The following is a 16,547-nucleotide window of genomic DNA, read 5'->3' on the forward strand; positions in this document are numbered from 1 at the left end:
ATAGCTCACTGTAGTCAAAGAAAGACTCTTCCAAAACGATGTCTCTCCATAGTTCATTACCTTATCCTAAAAGTTGAACTCTTGTTGCTGTCTAACCCATTCCTTTGCAGTATGAAGAATAAACTTTTCCTGTCTGTTTCAAAATGTAAAAAAAAAAAAAAAAAAAACAAAAAAAACTGCTAGCCTCTTGCCAGACATCAATGGGAGGAGAGGCTCTTGGTCCTGGGAAGACTCGATGCCTCAGTGTAGGGGATGCCAGGACAGGGAGGCAAGAGTGGGTGAGGAGGAAGGGTAGGCGAGCACCCTCATAGAAGCAGGGGAGGGGGATGGCATAAAGGGGTTCCAGAGGGAAAACCAGGAAAGGGGATAACATTTGAAATGTGAATAAATAAAATATCCAATTTAAAAAAAAAAAAAAAAAAAAAAAAAAAAAAGGACCACTGGCCTTAGAGAAGGAAGAGTGGCTACCAGAGACCAGGAAGGGTAGGAGCAGAGAGGAGGGAGGTAGGGAGTGATTGGCCATAACACGTTCCAGCCACATAAGCAGCTTCCGTGTCCAGTTTCAGAGAATGGGGAGCTCTCTTAGCACTAAGTTCCAGATATTGCAAAATAGCTAGAAAGGGGGAAGTTTTAAATATTCTCACTACAAATGATAAGTACTTAACATGAATATATAATTGCGCTGATTCGGTGATTATATAATGTGTGCTCATATCAAAATATCTCAGATACTCATAGATCTGTGTGATTATGTGCCTGTTAAAATAACAATAAAAAGTCTGATTTTTAAAATTACCAACATTGTTAAGAAAAGATGGAGAAGACTGTGGAAGAGTTTATCTACAAAGACAATACTGGAAGATTCAACTGTCTGCCTTTAGGGTCTCAAAAGGAGAGAGGAAAACAATGGGATTTAAAAAAAAAAAACTATCTGAAAACTTGTAGGCATTAGATAGGAGTAAGCTCTGCTATTCTATGGTATGGTAGAGTTTCTGCGGTTGTTTGTTTTTTATCTTTTTAATGTGTGTTTCAGGAGGGCTACAAGAAAGCATGTTTCAGATCTCTACCACAGAAGAATTATAAAAGGAATTAATGGGTCTGCTTATTAGTTTGATTTGATCATGACACTTATACAGGTGTTGGACAACACACTGTGCCACCAAAAAACATGTTCAAAACGATACCTCCGCTAAAATAGAAGCTGCTCTACAAAATTAGCTTCACAATGCGGGGAGTCAGCCAGGACAGTGGTCAAGATCTGTTCAAGCACAGAATAGAAGCACAGGCACTCAAGTGAGGTGGTGTCTAAGCAGCGTTACATCCAGCTGTCTCATTGGACAGAGACCGTTTGGTGACTCCCTAAGAGCTGACAACTGTCTGGTGCAGGGTCAGAAGTAGGGCCCGTTATTTCTGACCTTCAGTTTGGTAAAGGCCTTCATAGAGACTTCTTACTCCGGAAGATAATTCTACCCAGGAGAGAGGAGGAAGCCTACTTTGACTCGGTAGATGGACACACATCTCTCCCCTTCGGTCTAGCTTTGGTTGTTATTTTACAATAAATTTATTCTGAGTCTAGATTCTTACTCTGGAGGGATGGTTAGTTCTTTCCTTTGTATAACAATGCTAGTTGCAACAGCTTTCCCCGTGACCCCAACCTTCCTCCTGGGTCTCCCTCCATCTGGCCTCCCACCTCATACCTCTTCCTTGTCATGCCCTTCCAAACCTGGTGTTGATTTCACAATATACAAAGTGAAATCTACTATACCATATACTAGCCATGAGCTCTGGGGTGTACTTAAACACTGTGTGTAATCAGCTACGAGGAAATGGTAGCAGGCCAGGGGACTGCTCATTCAGTCTTCCCAGGAGGGCAACAGACTCTGCTCTGAGATAAAATTCACCTATAAACAGTAAACTCTATTAATTCATTTTAAAAATCATTCTGAGATTATCAATAATATCTTATCAGGACTGAGTCAAGAAAGAAAAACAGATAGATGTTTTTTTCAGTAAGTTCCACATAACTTCATTATCTTAAATTTAACGATATAAATTTCAATGTTTTTAGATAATGCAGGAAGAGAGAAAGGTTCATTCAGTTTAAAGTCTGCCATTATGACCACTGAAGTCCACAAAATACATTTTATACTCCAAGGAATGAAGATGTCATAGCACATAGTAATAAAGCGTGCCTTTAAACAAAACTAAAAAATATTCAGCTTTAAATTTTATTATGTAAATAATTGACCTTTTAGACTTTAAATAACTATACTACTTTTCTTAACAATCAAATATAGGCTGTGTTAATTTTTTTTTTTTTTGGAATTTTCTATAGCAGCTGGCACTTAAAGGCTTTATTTAACCTAGAATGGCTAACACAAAATCGATAAATATCTGAAAGCATATTGTCTGTAGTAAATAGAATTCAGAATTATAACAACAAAATGTTCCAGCATCACTGAAACCAAGAGCAGTGGTATTGCAGTGAGAATTTATTACCAACGCTTAAAAACAGAGTACCTGATTCATGAAAACTCTATAGATGAGGACAAGAGGGGTTAAACTCCCTAATGAGTGATGAGTCAAATTAGTGGCAAAATCAATCAAAATGCGCTCCATATATGGCTAAACAACACTTAAATTTGGCATTGACAAATGCTGTTCAATGTTTTTAATTTATATAACAGCAGGATCACAAGCATATGCCATCTCTGACGCTCCAGGCTGTACTAAACTATATAAAGAATGGAATTTGGGGTCTGTGTGCTTACTTTCTCTTTCTCCATTACCCTTTATATACAAATAAATATCTTTTACTTATAGGTACATTTTCTAATATTTTATTTTCTTTGAGAATTGTGTATTTTGAGTATTTTTAAGCAGCCTCGGGCCTTTCCTTCCCACACTCTCCACGCTCCCAGCCTTTCCTATCCAACTTTAAAATTTAAAAATAACATTTTTTCAAAAGATTTATTTATTTACTTTTTATTTACATGAGTACCCTGCTTCAGACACACCAGAAGAGGGCATTGGATCTCGTTACAGATGGTTGTGAGCCACCATGTGGTCGCTGGGAATTGAACTCAGGACCTCATGAAGAACAGTCAACGCTCTTAATCACTGAGCAGCCTCTCCAGCCCATGGAAGTAACATTTTTAAGGTCAACTTAGACATAGAAAGCACAAACATTCATTCACATGCATACACATGTTCATACACACACATACACACACGTGTACTCTCAAATAAATGAAAGTTATTACCCAAATACTCCCTCATACATGAAGGAGGTGTTCAAAAGCTATACCCTAATCAATATGTAGTAGCAGTAGTAGCAGTCAACCTCCCACTGAGTTTATTATCTATTATGTACCAAACGCCATTCTAAACCCTGGAAATCGAAGAAATAAGCTGTAAACATGCTTGCCCTAAAGCTACAGTTCAGTGGACTCGGCACTGTGAATCCACCCATTGCTCAGCTGTAAACAGAGCTATTTCTACACATTAGAGCCTTACAAACCCTTAGAAGGAGGAAGTGAATAACACTTAACTTATAGATGCTGAACACTGTATTAATCATATAGCACAGAACAAATTGTTCTACGCACTTAGGCTGGCATATCTAAATCTGGTATCAGCTTATGATCGGTGTGTCGCCATATAGAACCAAAACAATTCCCAGAGTCCTGATAAGATAGATGACAAAATGGCTATACCAAGTGATCTAAGCTTGTGACATGAGACCTACGTCCACATTAGACCAGAGTCAAGCTTGGGAGCTGTGGTACTTTCTGGCATTAGCATATCTGGCTTAAGAAAAAAATTCAAAGTCATTAAATTGTGAAGTATTTTGTTTTTCATCCTAAAGAAGCCACTTAAGGGAGGTTCTTTAAAACATGGCAAAGCAGGGCTACTTGTCGGGAAGGAGGAGGGGAGCTGGTGTTTGCTCAGTGTTTGAGACAAGAATGGGACCCGGCAGCCCAGGCCATCCTTACATTACCCTAGCCTCTTCTGCCGCGGCCACTCTCTAGGAATGGAATGACAGATGTGAGCTACCACATTCCACCGAAAGCACTGTTTACAAAGAGATGGTCACTTTCGGGCAGCAGCCAAGAGAGCACACAATGAAAACCAGTCTCTTCAAGTCCTCACCTCCTCACAGAGTTATCCAAGCAGAACCAGAACCTAGACACTGTGGCCAAATCTTGACAACTAAGCATTAAATTAGAAGTTGGCAGTGATGCTTGAAATCCCCCAACATGATCTAAAACTCTAAAGTTCTTCTTTTAGGGTAGAATATATCTATATTTAACATAATGATTTGGTTATGGGATAAATAAACTTCTTTTTTTCAAACTGTAAGAAATCATCCGTGGGTGAAAACTGACCATTTCCAGCTTGCGTTTTGAGGCAGTAGTGTGTTTTCTGAATAGAAAGCTAGAAAGAATCTAGACACTTATTAATTCTGCTCTCACATCGGTTCCGAGCAAAGTGCTGAGTCATCAGGTTCGTCCTGCTGACCAGGGTGGGAGGAGGCTGTCAAGGAGATGAGAGCTGCAGTCCTATTTTCTCAGTGCCTGGGATGACGACGGTCCATGATAAATACGCTCTAAAGCCTCACCACCTAAATTAGATGCCACCAATTAACAGTGTGATCCTTGCCTGAGACGTTGTTGGAAATAGAGGTCCTGCGGCCCTGTTTCAGGATGCACGGCTTAGGGAAATTCCTCCGCGAGACTTGTGTCCACACAGAGAAGTTTAAGGGGCAATGAGCTAAGGCAGAACATATCACAGAACTAAAACCGCGCATCAGTGTTTGGGACATGTACAAACTCCTGTATATCTAGTACACCTCTGGAGACTCTTAAGAGGTTGGACGGGGAGCCCACCAGAGATGCTCACTCAGACACAGTTTGTAGCCAATTGAAAGTCTTTCAATTCTATCCTGCTGGGGCTACGCTCAGGTATTCGGGTCCTAAATACAACATCAAGTGTCCAGAGTACTGGGTTGTTGAAGGCAGAAACCACGTCCTGGCAGCTAGCTCCACAGATGCAGGGGATGATGGGCAAGCAATTTAACAGAAGCTAAGATGAGCTGGGGGGAGGGCTCAGTTCCCTCTCTACACCCCCACCTCCAACTCCCGCGTTCTGAGCAAGCAATTAGTTTAACGGAAACTAAGTTGTAAGGTAACCATGGCATGTTGACGTGGGGTTCCTAGAAGAGAGTTGGGTAGTTTTCCATGGGATTCTCTGCTGAGGAGATTAAATTCAAGTTAAACCAGAAATGGCCTCAGCAAGACTACAAAATGGAGGACCACCTGCCCTGTCTCGCCCTGTCACCAGGGCACCAACTTCAGAGTGAGTTCAGCATCAAATATATGAAGAAATCAAACTAAATACTGGAACCACACGGAGTCACTCATCTTTCTCATTCTGCCCCTCCTGCTGGTCCTGTCACTGCCAACCACAGTCCACAGGTAGAGCTGAGAGTCATGGCTGGAGATGACACAAGAGTCAGGACATATCTCCCTAACCTGTCATGTCCATATATCCTGACGACACGCTCATGACCCTTCACACACAGACAGCCTAGAGATGCAGCTCTTGACTAAGAAGTGGTTTCAAATCTGAATTCATTGTCACAGTTTAATAACTCTGGAACCTTCACATTGGAGAGAGTCCTTCACATCTAAGTTCTACTCTACAAGTCAAAAGACTCTGCTCCATCATGGCAGCCCGTCAGTGCCAGATCTCCAGTTAGATGTTGGCCAGCCTCTCCACAATTCCCTAAGGTCTCTGCCATTTTGTCATCTTCCCCTCAGTCTCTTTCACTCGTTCATCTTCCTAGCCTCACTCTCTTAGGCATTTGAATTTGCATCCCCTCAGAGAAGGTCGAAGCCACGCCATATCTCTGATCCAAAGGCACTCAACGTGTGCAAGGCAAGAAGGGGGCCGGCTCTGGGAGTGACTCCTTTGGCCGGTGGACTTTGTGAGCTGTGGGCACTAACAGCACGGAGATTCTTCCTTTTACATAACAGGATGCTATTTTTCCTTCCCCGTTCACCCTGACTCAGACATTTTGACTATTTTAATTAGTTCTTTTCAGGTCTGTTCTTCACAATTAAAAATAAGAATGACCAGCAAATGCAGGCACAGAACAGTGTATTGCCTTTTTTGTCTCTTGTTGAGATAAAGCAATAACACAGGCAATGCTTGCAATTCATATCATAAATGTCTGTGGCCCCAGAAAAACAATCATATAATAAAGCCTGAATCCTCACTGTGGTATTTGGAGGTGGAGTTTGTTAGCTAATTAAGTCAGAAGAATGGAGCCCCCATGAATAAAGTATCCCCTATAATGGAGGTGCAATTTACAGTGGTGGTCTTCCACCGCCCTTTCTCTTCCCCTCTCCCCTCCTCCAAGAAGGTGACTGTTTTCACCAGAAATCAGACCTTCAGCCGGGTGTGGTGGCGCACACCTTTAATACCAGAACTCATGAGGCAGAGGCAGGCAGATTTCTGAGCTCGAGGCCAGCCTGGTCTACAAAGTGAGTTCCAGGACAGCCAGCACTACACAGAGAAACCCTGTCTCGAACCCCCCCCCCCCAAAAAAAAAGAAAACAGACCTTCACCAGACAGGTCTGCTGGCCCTCTGCTTTTGAAACCTCAGCTTCTGGACCTATCAAAAATAAACGTTTGCATATAAGCCTCTTGGTCTATGGTATTTTTGTTACAGCAAAACCGACTGGCAGGGTTACATATATAATAAACGGACTTTTCTCGGGGTTATTACATTTTTTTAATTTACAACTTTTGAATAAATGTATCTAATGATTATATAACATATGAAGATTTATTTGTTAACCTACTTCTACTTGGGTTGATCAAACCAAACCCCTTTATGTGAATGGCAGTGAAAACAAGCAGTAGATGAAGACATGATGTTACAAGCCTGAGACCCACTGCCTATCACAATTGATGTTACATAAAGAGTGCACCAGAAGACTAAGACACTTAGACAAACCAACTCATGAGATTTAACCTGATTCAATGTTATGGTCCCACGTCTATTGTCTTTAGCCACCACCACCACTGTCGTCATCATTATCATCATCAACAACTTGAATTGTCTTGCAAACTCAACCTAAGAGAGATGTTGCTGAAGAACTGAAACAAGAAGGCGATACTCTTATGACCCCCACCACCACCTATTCTTTGAGCTACATAAACAATCTCCAGCATCCTTGCCACCCCACACACACAAGTTTTATAATATCTACATACGTCATCTCCTAAGCAAAACAAAACAACAAGCTAACGGATGTTCACCACCTAGCAAATGATGTGAGGCCCAACTAGGCCTTAAAAATAGCAAAGTCTAAAATTTGACCCAGTTCTAGGCATAAATTTATGAACTCACCAATTATGGGTCCAAAGAGTTTCATAAGGGAATTATTTGTACGAATAGTATATATGTAGGCTAGCAGGAAACTATTGCCACATAACATTCTAAGAGCTAACCTTCCCCACCCCATCCCTAAGCTACCTAAGTTAAATTTGTTCATTAAACGCAAGTTCTCCAAATCGGGCTTCTGTTATCTAGCTTAAGACGCTCCGAAGCCTTTCCCTTCCCCCCCCCCCCCCCCGTTGATCTCTGGATTGCCTCACTGAAATCTAGAAATACTGCCTGCTTCCTCCTCCAAATACACCATGAAAAAGGAACTAAAGTTGCAGCTTTTTCACTCAATTTAACTCGAACTTCTGAAGGACAAGACAGCACAAACAAAGTTTGACCCTATCACTGTCACAATGTCCACTGGCAATTTCTCAGAGGGAATCTGAACTCTCCGATGCCAACAGATATGAGTGGCTATTCACCATATGTCAATAACAAGGTAGAACCAGAAATAACATTCAGGCACTTCTCCCTTAAATAAGATCATACTACGTTGTGCTTCTGTGGGTATGGGACTATCCATGAGTTAGCACAGAATATATATGAATTATATCATATATTATACACTCTATCAATTATATTATAGTATAGTAAAGTATGTGTGTTATTTTCCTCCAATAGTTTGAATTGAGCACTTCTGATTCTCACCTGACAGGAACAGTCACACAATTATTCCATTACAAGACAATGCTCTATTGTTTCAGCAAAACTTGTCTGAGGATTCCCCTTTCAAGGAAAATACTCTAGAAAAAGAATATTTTCTAGAACGTATTCTGTTGTCACACAGCTCACATGTTGCTAGTTAGATTCTAACACACACACACACACACACACACACACGCACGCACATGACACAGAGCTTTTCTGGTTGCATGTCCAGTACACAAAGACAAAAACTATAAATCCAGGACAAAACAAATCGGGGCATATAACCCGCCTTGCTTTTCTTACTAGATGATCTTTTTCATAATAGAGCGAGTGTACATGAAGTATGAACGCTAGAAGGGAGCAAGCATATTTACTTACTGAATATTTAAGTACAGTTTTCATTGTACTTTCCCAAACACACACACACACACACACACACACACACACACACACACACACAGTTTAAAGAAGACAAAGTGCTACGCCATAAATGAAATACCAGGGAAGCATTGACACATAGAGAGGATAATTTTAGATTACAGGGTTTTTTGTTTGCTCTAGAAAGAATCTGTCTCCTCACAGCCCAGCCCATTGTGACTTGAAAGTTCTAGAACACAAATCTACTGTGCCCGAACCTTCCACCTAGCATCCACTATGGATATGTCAGTTTATTTGTTCACAAAGAGAAGCCTGATTCACCAAAGAAAGCAAAGTGTTGTCCTGGAGTATTAATTAAACTCAACAGTAAACTCCCTGTGCAGCAAGCTGAGGCCATAGGCAACTGACACTGCAAACCGGAAGGTTTAGGATCTTTGCATGGCCTTTAAAGGGTAACACAGTTGCCCTTTCACATGCAAGCAATTATACACTGACAAGTTTGTGGGGTGGGGGGGAAATGCATAAATGTGAAAATATTTAGTGAAACAAGCTTTCTCATCAAGGGCTACCAGAACTCTAAGTGTTTCCTGTGTGTGGGTTTTGTTCTGCAAAGCTCATGATTAAGAGCAAAGGAGACCTGTCTGGCTGGTTGTCCCCATTTTGAGAAGGAGTCGTGTCTGGCTGCTTGTTGCCATTTTACCGTGTACTAGCCTTGGGGTCATAGTCATTGCTAGAATGCAACATTGTTGCATTATTGAGATTCTTGGTAAGGAGTTTCCACAATCTACTGCATAGAGAAAGTAATAGAAATATAACTTTAATTGAATGACTAGATGTACTGATGGTAGGGGAAAGGGAAATGCACCTTTGCTAACTGGCAATTCAGGGAAAATCATAAAACAATTACAGCTGCTATGGAGTAATGTAGGAGACTGGAGGAAGTGATACAATATAGGCAAGGATACTCTGATTTGATTCCTTAATTATATATCCCTTGCCTCAGAGGGATCATGGTGAACAAACCAGATCCTTTGAGCTTGTGTCCCCACTATTCATCTGATTTTCTGTCAAACTAAGTTCTGTATCTTCTGACAGCAATGCCAATCAATTGCCAAATGGACACTGAGTCGGTGAATAGCCTGTTGCAGGCTATTCAAGGAGATCCAACAAATGCACATGATATCCTCATTGAGAATGGGTGAGTTTTAGAAATTGAACACAAGCTTTGAGTGTGATATCTGTAGCCGATTTGTAACTGCCATCTATTAATAGCAGCAATATGCTTCAATGTGATTAAGAAGATTTACGATGGGACTGTGGAGAAACGTGCTTAAAAAGTAATATGCAGATATGGCCTATGCTTAAAAATGTGTTGGAATTCTCATGAGGCTGTCAAACAACACTTCCTAAGACGTCCCTACACAAAGTGAAAAACTGACTTTTATATTTTAAGTTTGTCAATAAAAGTATCTCAAAAAAAAAAGAAAAGAAAAGTATATGTGTTACTTTTAACAATGGGTCAAAGTGTAAAACTCATCTATAAATTATCTTGTTAAACCATAAATGCAGTTGTGCTATAGGTCAAGTCATATGAATTAGTGGGAAACCTAGATATCAAAAAATAAAGACCTTTAATAAAGTTGTCTCACCTCCTTTAACAGAAAATCAATATATTGCCTGCATTCCATGAAAACATTTGCATATATAGGGATTGTACAGAAACATAAGGCACAGGAAATATATTTAAATTCTACTTTTTTCCTATTCTAATAAGCACAGTCATTTCTCTTAAAGATTTTATAAGAAACTGAAGCAGAAGACAAAACTGAGCAACTTTACTCCATGAGGAGAACTGAAACACTACTCTGAATGAATATAGTCAGACCTTAAGGAAACTATGTAACATGTCAGGAAACTATGTAACATGTCAGGAAACTATGTAACATGTCAGGGAACTATGTAACATGTCAGGGTCCCCTGATGACTGTAAAGCAGAAGCAAACTTCCAGGAGTGTTTGCTACTCCTGCCTGTCTCTAACCCACTTCAGACCACACTCCAAACCCCATAAGAAGACTGCTGGTAACCTGTAAGCCCATCTCCTCTTTATCAATGAGATGTTTAAATAGCTCAATATGTTCAGATAGAGTTCCAAAGAATTCCCCCAACAAAATGGCAAATTCTGAGTCCTATCCTGAGTCATCCCAAACCCAGTGACTCAGAAGTAAGCCACATCCTGTGAAACGCTGGGCGAGCCAGGGGCCCAGAAATGATGTCGATTTGGCTGTCGTGGCCTTCATAACTAGCAGCCGTTGGCATTAATGAACATCTTCTGTCTGTTTTGATGAAGCCCTACTCATAACAGATTGGTGGATTGCATTTGTAAATGTGCCCAGAACCATAGATTGAGGCAGATTACCACCGTGTATCCTTTTCACCACAGGAAACAAAACTGCGTGACATGACGTGGTCAAGTCATGTCATGTACTTGAATTTCCAGTGAACAAAACAGCCGCAGAATAACGCTACCTAAGGAGGCATCTCTAAGGAAGTACTGCAGAATGAACAGGAGGGGCACTCGGATTGCTTCAGCTTTTCAAATACGGCACAAGTAACCCAACGTCACTTGGGAAAGCTCCTCCTTCGGGGCACCATTATAAACCTTATTAGTAAATGCCCATTAGTTTACAATGGCTCCTCAACTCGAACATGCTCGAACAGAACCAGTTTTTTTAGGGCAATGATAAGAAGGGCCTATAGAGTGTTGGAGAGTCCAGGTTACCCATCCTGTGCAGGGCAATCCAGAAGATCCAGTTGGCACTGGATCAACCTTAAAATGTACTTTGTGCATTTCCATGTGAAAAAAATGCCAGTTAAGAGGGCCATCAAAAACACTTGTGTCATAGATATTAAATCCAGGACTACTAAATCTTTCTGATGAAACATAACACAGTTTCTCTAAAATGTTAGATCACCCCCAAAAGTTTCAGTACTTTATAAATTTTTAAGAGGGGAAAGTGGCTATGTCTAAAAATAGACCTTTCTCTATAGCCGTGTCATCGTGTTCTATAACTTGGTGGTTAGTAAACACTAAATGCAGATAACATAGTGCCCACGAAGAGTGGATCCACGCCGACCCAAGCCTACAGCATCTTTTCTCTCCAGTTTGTCATTGTTAAAGTAACTAACATTCCTCCGATTCAGAATCACATGTGCGCACACTCACTCGGAGCCCTCACACTCCCCTCTACCACAACTTATAGCATTATGTAGGCTTTTGCTTTGACACAAAGGTTTCCTGATTCCTCTTAAGAAACACACACCAAATAGCACTGTATGTAAATGGGAAGCAAAGCCCAGTAACCCACTGTTTCTAAAGGCAAGAAAATAACCAAGACTTTGATCAGTCTTTTGAAAGCCATTTTGAATAAAGCAACACTAAAACTATGTTTGCCTCTTACAAGGCTCCCCGTGCCTGTACTCTGTTGGCAGTAACGGTCTTTCTCCAAACCTTAAGCACGTAAATAATACAGTCCAGTTGTTTGCACTGGAAATTGGGGAAATTAGAATAAAATAAGCTTCAGTGTGGTTACTGATGGCCTGTAAGTGGTTACTGATGGCTTTTAAAAATAAAGACTCTAAGAAGGTCATGCTCCAAACAGCAGCCTCGAGAGATCCAGAACAGCATGAATCAGGGAAAGAGACAATCATGCCTGATCTGTTATTGAAAATGTACGGGGTTGGGTGCCGGCTTTGAAACGGTAAAGGACTCATCAGTTATCCTTGTGCTCTGAGTCTTTAAAACATCAAATGTAGTTTTACTCTTCTTCGCCAGTAATCTCCTCTATTACTTCACATGGAAACCTTAAATTAATTACTCAACTGTCTTAACTTACCTTGCCTAATAGAGCAGTTTAAAGGTGCTAATTGATAACCGTAGGAAGGAGGATGTCCAAAGCAATCTGACTGGGCAGACAGGAACCAGATAATTACTAGTCAGTCCACAGTCATTGAAATTCACCCTGTCCTGAGTAAGGCCCTGGGATACCAAGTGATAGGGGGGAGGGAGGGGGGAGAGGTGCTCTTCATAGGGGGAAAAAAAAACTTAGGTTCTGAGATGGAGATGAGCTTTTGTTTCTTTGTTTTTAAACCCAAGGAGGACTTTGGTATTCAAGGGGAGATTTCACAATCACAAAAGGAGGATGGTTCATCCTCTCTCTCATTGGCAGGAGATGAACTCACCCGGCACAGGATGGGGAGAAGCTGGTCACTGTAGTAACTACACATTCAATTCCCAAGGCTTCAGGCAATTGTTTAACACTGGCCAGTCAGTGGAATATGGAGCAGGAGGAAAAGCTTGGCCTCCCCAGGGCTCTTAGAGAGCCTATGGAGACGCCTCCAGAGGAGGCCAGGTGGCTCAGCCCGCGGCTCCAGAAATAGGGTGACAGACCTCAAACTTTGCCTTTGCAGAAGCGCTTTCTGTAAATGTGGCATTGCCGACTAATAGCTAACAGTCATCCATCGCCTGAGGAAAACACCTCTTGGTGGACACCTAGCCTCTTAGAAGGAAGAGGGGACAGCAAAGCAAGTAGGCAGAAAAAATAAAAATAAAAATCTGTGCTACTGGCAAGATGTGAAAGTCATCTACCCGGGTAGAAACAAGAAACGACAAGCCATTAGTCGTGCCCCCCCCGAACTGTGCCCCCCCGAACGCTGTTTATTAAACGATACTTTAAAAAAGCTCCCTTGAAGTAGCTTTTACAGAAAGCTGTTTTATTCGGTAATAAGGAGTCTGTTCCCAGAGCTAAATAAACCTTTAGGCGGGTGAGGCCCCGGAACTTATGAACGTGATTCTTTGTGGAAATAGTTAGAGGTGGAGGAGTCAATATTCTCCTGGAAACGCCCACCCTCTGCACACAGGCCTGGGAATTAACTACTCAGAAGTGGACAGAAAGTCGGCATTCCAGACAAGAGACCTTCCCTTGGGCCATCACCCCTCGCTGATTTCTCCCTTGACTGCGACCCCCAACTGCTTATGAAAAGTGTCAGAAGCCCACCAGCCAGGATTGGTGAGGGATCCAATTGAACCCCATTTCGGTCCTCGCCTGGGTCTCTCCTCTTCTGAAATAAGATGGACCCTGCTCCCCAAGCCTCCTGCCATGGCTCTGTTCCCCTCCGGGTGTCCCTCTTCCCCGCCCCTGTCCTCACCTTCTGCCGGGAGGGTAGGGGGCTGGAGGACACGGGCTGTGGGACCGTATCTACCCTCATCTTGGCCTCCTGGGACAAGCCGGTTTCTGCCCCCGGGCCCAGTTGATAGCCAAGGGAAGAGACAGTGCCAGTGAGGGCTGTGGAGGCGCGCGAACCTCGCGCGGCCACTGTGGTCCCCAAAGCCCGACCGAAGGCGCGGCTCGCACCTACCTGCAGCCGGGCGTCCCGGTGGCGGCAGCACCTAGCGATGGTCCGGTAGCTTCCGCGGGCCGACGCCAGTCTCACCGCTCCTGCATCGCTTCCGAGATGCCGGTCCGCTGGCACCATCCAGGGGCATAGGGACCTCAAGTCCACCGGTGTGTGTTCGCGGAGGGCGAGCGAGTGTGAGTGCCGCCTCCTCCGAAGGCTAAAGTGGGACTCGGCAGTGTCTTCACCTACAAGCTGGGGTCCCCCTTCCCCGAAGCAAGAGGAAGGTGCAGCGCGCGAGGCCGGTCCCTGGGCTCTGCTCTTTATCCCACAGTGTCAAAGTAATCGGAAGGGTCGTCGACCGAGGGGGAGAGCCAAAGTCTCCGCAGCCCCCGGCGGCGTCCGCGGTCGCCCGCTGTCCCCGGCGTTGCGATGCGATGCGATGCGATGCGCACGGTGCGCTCGGGTCCCGCGACTGCGAGGATCCAGGCGGGCTCCAGCCACCGCCGCTCTTATTCCATCTCCGGTTTGTTTGCTTTGAGCGGCGAGCGAGGACTTTTCCTCTCGCCCCGCGTCGGCTCTCCCTTGCACACAAACGCGCGCGCTCACACGTTTCCCCCTCTCCCGCCCTCCCCCGGGTTCTCTAGGGAAAGGCAATTGGACGCGGTGATTCACCTTCAGCAGAGCAGCCTCCGCCGCCCAGCACACTCCTCGAGTTCCCCGGCTCTCCCAGGTCTGCAGGCTCGCGGTGTGGAGCGGTTCTGAGCAGGCTCGCGGGCTGTGCGCTCGGCCGGCGTCCTCCCCGGGAGACGCCTGCGTTCCCGCAGCTCGCACTCGGGTCCCGCGGGTGGCCTCTCGGACACCTGGGCGCCGTCGAGTCGCGTCCACTTAGCAGCAACTCCCAGCCAGCTGCAGCCCCTCGATCGCGCCTCCAAGTGCAGCCGGTCGAGCTCCTCGCTGCCCACCCGCCACCACTCTCGGCATCGTGTGCTCCAAGGGAGGGGACCCCTCTGCTGTCCCCCCAAGTCACGAGCGCGCCGGCACCTTCACCACCGTGGAGGTGCGAGTTCCAGCAGCAGGCACAAGCGAGCAGGTGTCGCCTGTGTCACTTCGCCAAAGGCGGGAGTGAGAAAGAACAGAACAAGGGGAGGGGCCCGAGGAAACAAATCCAGATCACCAGAAGAAAAAGAAGCCAAAAAATAAAAAAATAAAATAAATCAAAGCTTGTCTCTCTCTAAGAACCACCACAAGCGCTGTACTGTTAAAATACACTAGAGATAATGTTAGAAAGTCACCCCAACGGACTGGTCCACCCTAGACCCCTGTTCCACTCAGTGGGTTGGCCGTTGAGAGCGACTGGCCCCACTATACAAAGCACAGAGAAGGCAGGCAGAGATGGTTCTGACACTCCAGGCTGAGTTAAGCAGTAAAATGGGACGGCTGGACCAGGAGGCTTTGATTCCCTCCGTCTCCCTCCCAATTCTGTCAGCAGTGGCTGCAGATGCTGAGAGCAAACCACCTTCCTGCAGAAAGAAAAAAAAAAGAAAAAGCATTGTAAGACGACAGCAAACGCTACAAATGCTGGACTATGTCTCCCTCTAGCGGCAAATCTGGGTTAGAACGCTTTGCCGGCTGTCACCGGGACTCATAATTTTTTTCCAAAAAATAAAAAAGTATTTTCTTATACTATCCGACTTAAGAGAATTTTGAGTTTCTACAACTAACAAATTCTGACAGAGTCAAAAGTAAGGAGTTTTTTTTACACGATCCCATGATAGCATATTATTGCTAAAGGAATATCCTGACTTTACGGAGATTTCAGAGACAGATCCTAGAAGGTCATGTCCTTAAGGTTTGGCCAAATTGGGTCTTAGTTTAAGCGGTGTACATAAGATCTCCCAAGAAAGAACTTCTTAGACTAAGCTCATTTTGATCGTGCTTATGAATGAGAAAACCTTTAAGCTAGTGGTTAAGATAGTAGGAAAAATGAGTAAGACACAACGAGACAAAATGTCGACTCTGGAACGCTTACTCAGGGATCTTGTCTGTAACTGACTCCTCTCTCGTTCCACTAGGTTAATTTTTCAAGCTGGCTAAATTCTTCCCAGGTCTAAGTTGTTGTGTTTCCCCAGCCCCAAGTCACTGAAAGATTAGCATTCCACCATCTATAAACTACCACTTATTACCATTGTTACTAAGAACTAAGGGATATGTTTTGGCTGGTGATTTTATGGTAACAAACTTAGTAATTTAGCCTTATTTTCTATCTAAAGGGTTTCAGGTAATTAAGTTGGGAGGGCTATTTTAATAAAGTGTTCCTGTGAATTTTATTAAAAAGATTTATTACGTCAGCCACAATTAAGCTAGTTACACCTGTAACTTTGCTGTTTAGAGTTTGTGAACATTGTCATTTAGTGGGAGGTGTGCCTTAGACATTTGTGTGTATTAAATATAAAATATGTATCAAGGTTATGATTAAACATTTTTCTATTCATTTTTAATTTTTATTTATTCTTTTCTAACTTGATCATTGTACTTAGTCTACTCTTAAAGAAAGACAATAATTTATTTTTTTAATTGGGAGTAACTGAAGCAATTTCAAATGAGAACCCAAAACAAAATAATACAGGGTTTTGGATTTTAATCAATTGTACCTGGTAGGTTTGCGACACT

At 43.3% G+C, this 16,547-nt stretch overlaps 1 protein-coding gene across 2 annotated transcripts in view; it reads right to left on the reverse strand.

Moving 5' to 3' along the window:
- Tafa2 (TAFA chemokine like family member 2) overlaps window positions 1-15,345 on the reverse strand; it is a 465,253-nt gene extending 449,908 nt beyond the window's left edge. For both annotated transcript variants that reach the window (XR_003844525.1, XM_021204972.2), the window contains exon 1: window positions 13,899-15,345. The gene's annotated coding sequence lies outside the window, so the exon portion shown is untranslated. The remainder of the gene's footprint in view (window positions 1-13,898) is intronic.
- Between the last annotated feature and the right edge of the window lie 1,202 nt (window positions 15,346-16,547).

This window comes from Mus pahari, chromosome 9 (genome assembly GCF_900095145.1).
Source record: "Mus pahari chromosome 9, PAHARI_EIJ_v1.1, whole genome shotgun sequence".
Lineage (NCBI taxonomy): Eukaryota > Metazoa > Chordata > Mammalia > Rodentia > Muridae > Mus > Mus pahari.